This window comes from Littorina saxatilis, linkage group LG8 (assembly GCF_037325665.1).
Source record: "Littorina saxatilis isolate snail1 linkage group LG8, US_GU_Lsax_2.0, whole genome shotgun sequence".
In the NCBI taxonomy this organism is placed as follows: domain Eukaryota; kingdom Metazoa; phylum Mollusca; class Gastropoda; order Littorinimorpha; family Littorinidae; genus Littorina; species Littorina saxatilis.
The window spans coordinates 22,454,462-22,460,461 of NC_090252.1; the positions used below are offsets into that span (position 1 = coordinate 22,454,462).

Genomic DNA, 6,000 nt, shown 5'->3' on the forward strand with positions numbered 1-6,000 from the left:
GTACACGCAAGCACAAGACCAAGTGCGCACGAAAAAGATCCTGTAATCCATGTCAGAGTTCGGTGGGTTATAGAAACACGAAAATTCTGGCCCAGCATGCTTCCTCCGAAAACGGCGTAGCGGCCATACACGTAAAATTCCACTCGTGCAAAAAACACGAGTGTACGTGGGAGTTTCAGCCCACGAACGCAGAAGAAGAAGAAGAAGTAATTTTAGATTGCTTCAAAGAGCCAAAAAAAATTGAAGGGTTTCATCAGTTTGTCTCCCACTGTATAACTCTAGGCTGGATAACTCTCTTCGGATCCGTGGATTTTCGAGTTAAAGGTTGTCTCCCCGAAGGGCAAAGAAATGGGGCCCCGACTCGGAGAAAAAATGTCACTCGAAAAAAATAATCATGTTCAAGCTGCCAGGAGAGGCCATGAAATTGCCTTTAAAATTTTAAAATGTTGTTTTCAGGTCGTGGGATATTTCATTGAACAACAAGTCAAAAGAGCACCAAATAAGAATAAGCGACGTTTGTAAAGCACTCATTCATCAGCCTGTACTGGCACAGCACGGTGACACGGACACACTGACACACACACGCACGCACGCACGCACGCACGCACACACGATCACACACACACACACACACACACACACACACACATACACACACACACACTGTGACACACACACACACACATACACACACACACACACACACACACACACACACACACACACACACCTGTATGGCACAATTCACAATTCCTTATTCCGGCGCCGGTGTAACACGACATTTTTACTCCACGAAACATTTACTCCGGAGTAAAAATTTCGTGCGAAATTCTTACTCCGAGTACACCTTTCGTACGAGAAAAGAACTCCCCAAGGCACGAAATAATTACTCCCTCCACGAAATTTTTACTCCCCATTTTTTTGAGTCACTTGAGAAAAAGTGACTCTATGTAATCGGTCAGTGTTAGTCTGTCCGGCCGGCCGTCCGGCCGGCCGTCCGGCCGGCCGGCCGGCCGGCCGTAGACACCACCTTAACGTTGGACTTTTCTCGGAAACTATCAAAGCGATCGGGCTCATATTTTGTTTAGTCGTGACCTCCAATGACCTCTACACTTTAACGATGGTTTCGTTGACCTTTGACCTTTTTCAAGGTCACAGGTCAGCGTCAAAGGAAAAATTAGACATTTTATATCTTTGACAAAGTTCATCGGATGTGATTGAAACTTTGTAGGATTATTCTTTACATCAAAGTATTTACATCTGTAGCCTTTTACGAACGTTATCAGAAAAACAAGGGAGATAACTAGCCTTTTCTGTTCGGCAACACACAACTTAACGTTGGGCTTTTCTCGGAAACTATAAAAGTGACCGGGCTCAAATTTTATGTGAACGTGACTCATTGTGTTGTGAATAGCAATTTCTTCCTGTCCATCTGATGCCTCATATAATATTCAGAACTGCGAAAGTGACTCGATCGAGCGTTTGCTCTTCTTGTTTACTTCCAGTAAAAATCTCGTACGCAAAAATGGGATGCTGGCGAAGGGATAATGCCAATAAGTGATCTCGCACAAACGAATGTCGCACTACCCTCCATCTACCTCTTCCACCACCAAGACTAACAGGGGACAAGGGAGTACAAATTTCGTACACCTGGCATGGGAAGTTAAATTGCTCGTGTTAGTTTGAAGTAATTTATTCGTTATTTATTCAAGGGAGTAACATTTTTGTACGAAATGTTTGGCTCGGAACTCACCTGTCCGGGGAGTAATTTCTCGTGTAATGGGGGAGTACGTTTTTCGTAAAGGGAGTAACATTTTCGTACAAAATTTTTACTCCGGAGTAAAAATCTTGTGGGAGTAATTTTCTCGTGTTACACCGGTCAGGAAATTGCAGGATCTCACCCGGAGTCACTGAGAAAAAATCAAAAACAAGCCCCCCCCCCCCCCCCCCAAAAAAAAAGAAAAGAAGAAGAAGAAGAATAAAAGATGATTAGCAAAGCCGAGTTTCACATCAGCGAGCAAAAGACCAAAATGAATCCTGATCTGAATAACCGAGCCCCTTAAAATAACAGTTCGGTAAAACGAAAAAGTACAGAGAGATTCATGTGAAACGCCCTCATAGTTCAGCCACAGTATAACACTCACACTGACAGCCTCAGAAGGGTGCTCTCACCCGGCACAAGGCAAACCCTGGCCTGGGATGTGTAGTGCCGTTTGTTTATCGGATTACAAGGGAAGAATGCAACTTTAACTTGAACAGAAATAACTTTGCACGGTATTTCAGAGAGCGTCCTTGCCCAGCTACAGTAGAAATCGAACAGCAGACACTTTGCTGGTGTTTTAAAGATTGAGCGTCCCTCGTCAGCCACAGTATAATACGCTCGGCCCCTGACCACTCTCCTGGACTCCTCTGAAGGACATAGCTCTGAGGTGAAGGTGAGGACCCATCCCCGTGTGGTTCCCCTGTCTCACGGTGAACACGTTCACATCCCTGTCAGTGCGTGTGTCAGTGTCCTGGACTGGAATTCTGTGCACAATGCAAAAAAAAAATCGTGAAATTGATTGATGCAACGGCAAAAAAAGGCAACGTTTTACCTATGAAATGAAACGCATTGATGACACCCACCCACATACACACACTCACACACACACACACACACACACACACACAATTGAATGACTGACTGACATCTAATCTACCCATCGTGAACAAATCCACGCTTTACAGGCTCCGCACAAAACTGAGACAAACTAAAACTCAATCATAGACTGTGACACCAACCACAGACACACACACACACAACAGTGACACACACACACACACACACACACACACACACACACACACACACACACTCACTCACACACACACACACACACACACACACACACACACACACACACACACACACACACACACTCACACAAAACACACACACATACACACACATGTAAACCTGTGAAAGTATTCATTCTTATTCATTCTTTCACATTTTACAAAGTACTTTTGGTCACCATGATTTGTCAGAACTAAATGGGTTAATTGTCTATCTAGTGTAAGGGAAAGAACTGTGCTTGTTCTTGACAAATGGAATATCATGATTACTTCCCTTTAATTATCAGGAATGTTGTCTTAGTAAATTTAGAAAGGAATTAGTGACAAAAGATTATTAATGTTATTTGTTTATTCTAATGAGTTTTTAGACTTAGCTGTTTTAATTTTAAGTAGTCAGTTATAATTATTATTTAAAGCACTTTTTGGTTTCATAAGTACTTTTTCATTGGCAACTGCTAATTAATTCTACTTCCTCTTGAAGTACCAGACATTTTCATCAAGAGCCAGATTTTCATGCTCGTGATTTTCCAAATGATTATTCCTAACTCAGGTGAGCAATTGTTTTTATATTGTGTTGATTTGTTTCTTAGAGTCTGTGTGCATTGTTTCCCAAGTTTATTTGATGCAGGGTTTTGTAGTTTTGAAGGATTATTTGGATTTGATATCACATAAGATAGATAGTCATAGAATGCAAAGAACCATGTGGTCACCTTGAATAATGGAGAAGATTATTCATTGAAAGAAACTGAAGTGACATGATGAAATAGGTATTGCATTACGAATGTATAGTTGTAAAAGATGTATTTTAAGAATTAGATGATAAGAAATATAGTTTTTGTATTTGTTTTAGTTGATAGTATTTGTTTTTCCCGCCTTTAAGAGTTATGCATCCTGCCACATGGCTTTGAGAAGTTGCTGTGTGTTCACTGTTGATTTGTCTGGAAATGAATATGTGTTTTAAGTGTTTGATTATTATGTGGTTGATAGAAATGGAACATAGTCTTTCTTTTTGATGGAAAAGGAATTACCATGCAAGTTATGTAAATGGTAAGCATGTGCATTATTTTGTATGCAGCAGGCTTTCTAGTCATAAGTGACTTGGAATGTTTCTCGGTCATTTTGAGAAGAATTTAAGGCATTGAGTGTCTTAGTTTTTCTATGAGTGATGAAGCTTTTAGCTTGTCACTGGTGGACGTAGTAAAGTTTTGATTTGGTCTTGATTGTAACTTGGCCTAGAATTCATCAAAGCATAACTTCTTGTCCATGCGAAAAGGAATTTGGAATCACAGGCACCAGAGGTGGTGATTGAATTCATGTTCTTATGCGGTTGTATTCCTGTATCATGATTTACATGATATATTTTATAAGGCGTTCCAGTTTTCCTGTCATAACCATATTTGTATTGTTTTGTATTATGTTTTGTCATTTTTATGTTGGCATAGTTTTATGTTTGTTTGTTTGTTGTGTTGACAAAAAAGGTGTTCTGAATGAAATTGAAATTAGTATTCTTTGATTAATTTTGTTGTTGAAATATACTTATGTTGTTATTGTTTTGTTTCAGGGGTAACGTTTTTTTTATTGATCGTTGATCAAAAAGAACCATTTGGATTTTTCATTGAGTTTGTTAATCTGTTTTGAACTCTGGTTGTGTAGTTTTAGATTTTGGTTTGAAGAAACATTTTTGCATTTTGGAAGTAAACCGAAGATATCTTTTCATTTAGTAATTTTACATATAATAAAATTTGGAACACCAAACATACTTTTGTGTTGCATTGTGTGAATCGTGAAAATAGTTAAACGTAAAAGGTTACCTCACCCATCCCCTCGGAATAATTTGCTGACACATTTACTAAAAGTCTTAGCAGGTTTACACACACACGCACGCACGCACACACACACACACACACACACACACACACACACACACACACACACACACACACACACACACACACACACACACACACACACACACACACACACACACACACACACACACACATGTGGAGAAAAGTGCAGTACACCTATGTTTCCTTTGGTATTTCTTATTTCCCCAATGAAAGTCCTGTTGTTCTTGCCCCTGTGTGTGGGCTGGTTTTCTTTCACTTTGTTTACGATTCTCTTTGTTTCTGTGTGTCGTAATATATGGTCCGTGGGCCGCCGTTTGTGCTGTTAAATCGTTTGTCAAGTAGTCACCTTTAACCAGTTCTTGTGCTTTACCAGCTGATTCCCCTACTTCCCTTATCTTCCTCAATTAAGCCTGGTTGTTCTCTCAGTGCACAGAGAGATAGACTGTAAGAGCTTTGTCCTTCCTTTTAGTGACTTTTAATTTGTGAGCCTTATAGTTTCCACCCTTGTTTGTTCTTATTAATCGTTTATTAATTTCCTTTGTTTTAGTTGTAAGTTTTTGGTCCAAGGGAAAGAACCGCTGTAAAGTTACTTTTTCTAATCCCGTAGGTTGTCTTTCTTGACCCGTGTGTTCGATTATGTTGTAGAAAGTCAGCGTGTCGTCAGTCCAGTTTTTACGTCATTGTAAAACGTCACTGTTTTGTCGTCATATTCGTTTCGCCCTCAGCGGCTTTTGTTTGGTTTTTGACGCCATATAGGGTATGTACGCGTTTTCTGTAATGTTGATTATAAAGATTTGCATGTACCATTGCTCTGTATCGTTCCTTAGCACCTGTTTTTGTCCAGAGCTGTATCCTTTGGTGTTCACTGTCTGTTATTCTCTCATTCTGTCTCCTTCTTTCTCTGTTCAGTATTTCTGTCTTTCTCATTTCTGCTTCCTTTTTTTTGCAGTGATTGAGTGCTGTAACTCCGTTTATATTGCTTTTTGTTAAACGTAACTTAGAAATGTTTTGATATGTAACGTTTTCTACTTTTTCCATTGATTGACATACTTATAAGTAATCTTCTTTCGGTGTGCGGTCGTCTTTCGCGTTGGGGCCGTGTTTTTCTCGAGTTTCGTTACCTTTTAAAGTGTAACTGTGTTTATTAAGTCTAAATCTTCGTTTCTGTTTGATCCGCTAAAGTTGCGTTTTTTGTAAGGTTGAAATTCATAGTAAAGTTTCTATTTTCTTAGTGTGACCGTGGCCTTGACGCGTTCGGCTTTCGCACGCGTTTGAATTTTACATTTGCCGTGACGACGTTTTTTATAGTCTAGTA

At 39.8% G+C, this 6,000-nt stretch overlaps 1 long non-coding RNA gene across 1 annotated transcript; it reads left to right on the top strand.

The window, feature by feature from the left end:
* The first annotated feature begins 2,950 nt into the window (after nucleotides 1–2,950).
* Nucleotides 2,951–4,627, top strand: LOC138973047 (uncharacterized). The gene is made up of 2 exons (XR_011457872.1): nucleotides 2,951–3,385; nucleotides 4,397–4,627. It is a non-coding gene; the product is annotated as an uncharacterized lncRNA (long non-coding RNA).
* The last annotated feature ends 1,373 nt before the right edge of the window (nucleotides 4,628–6,000 follow it).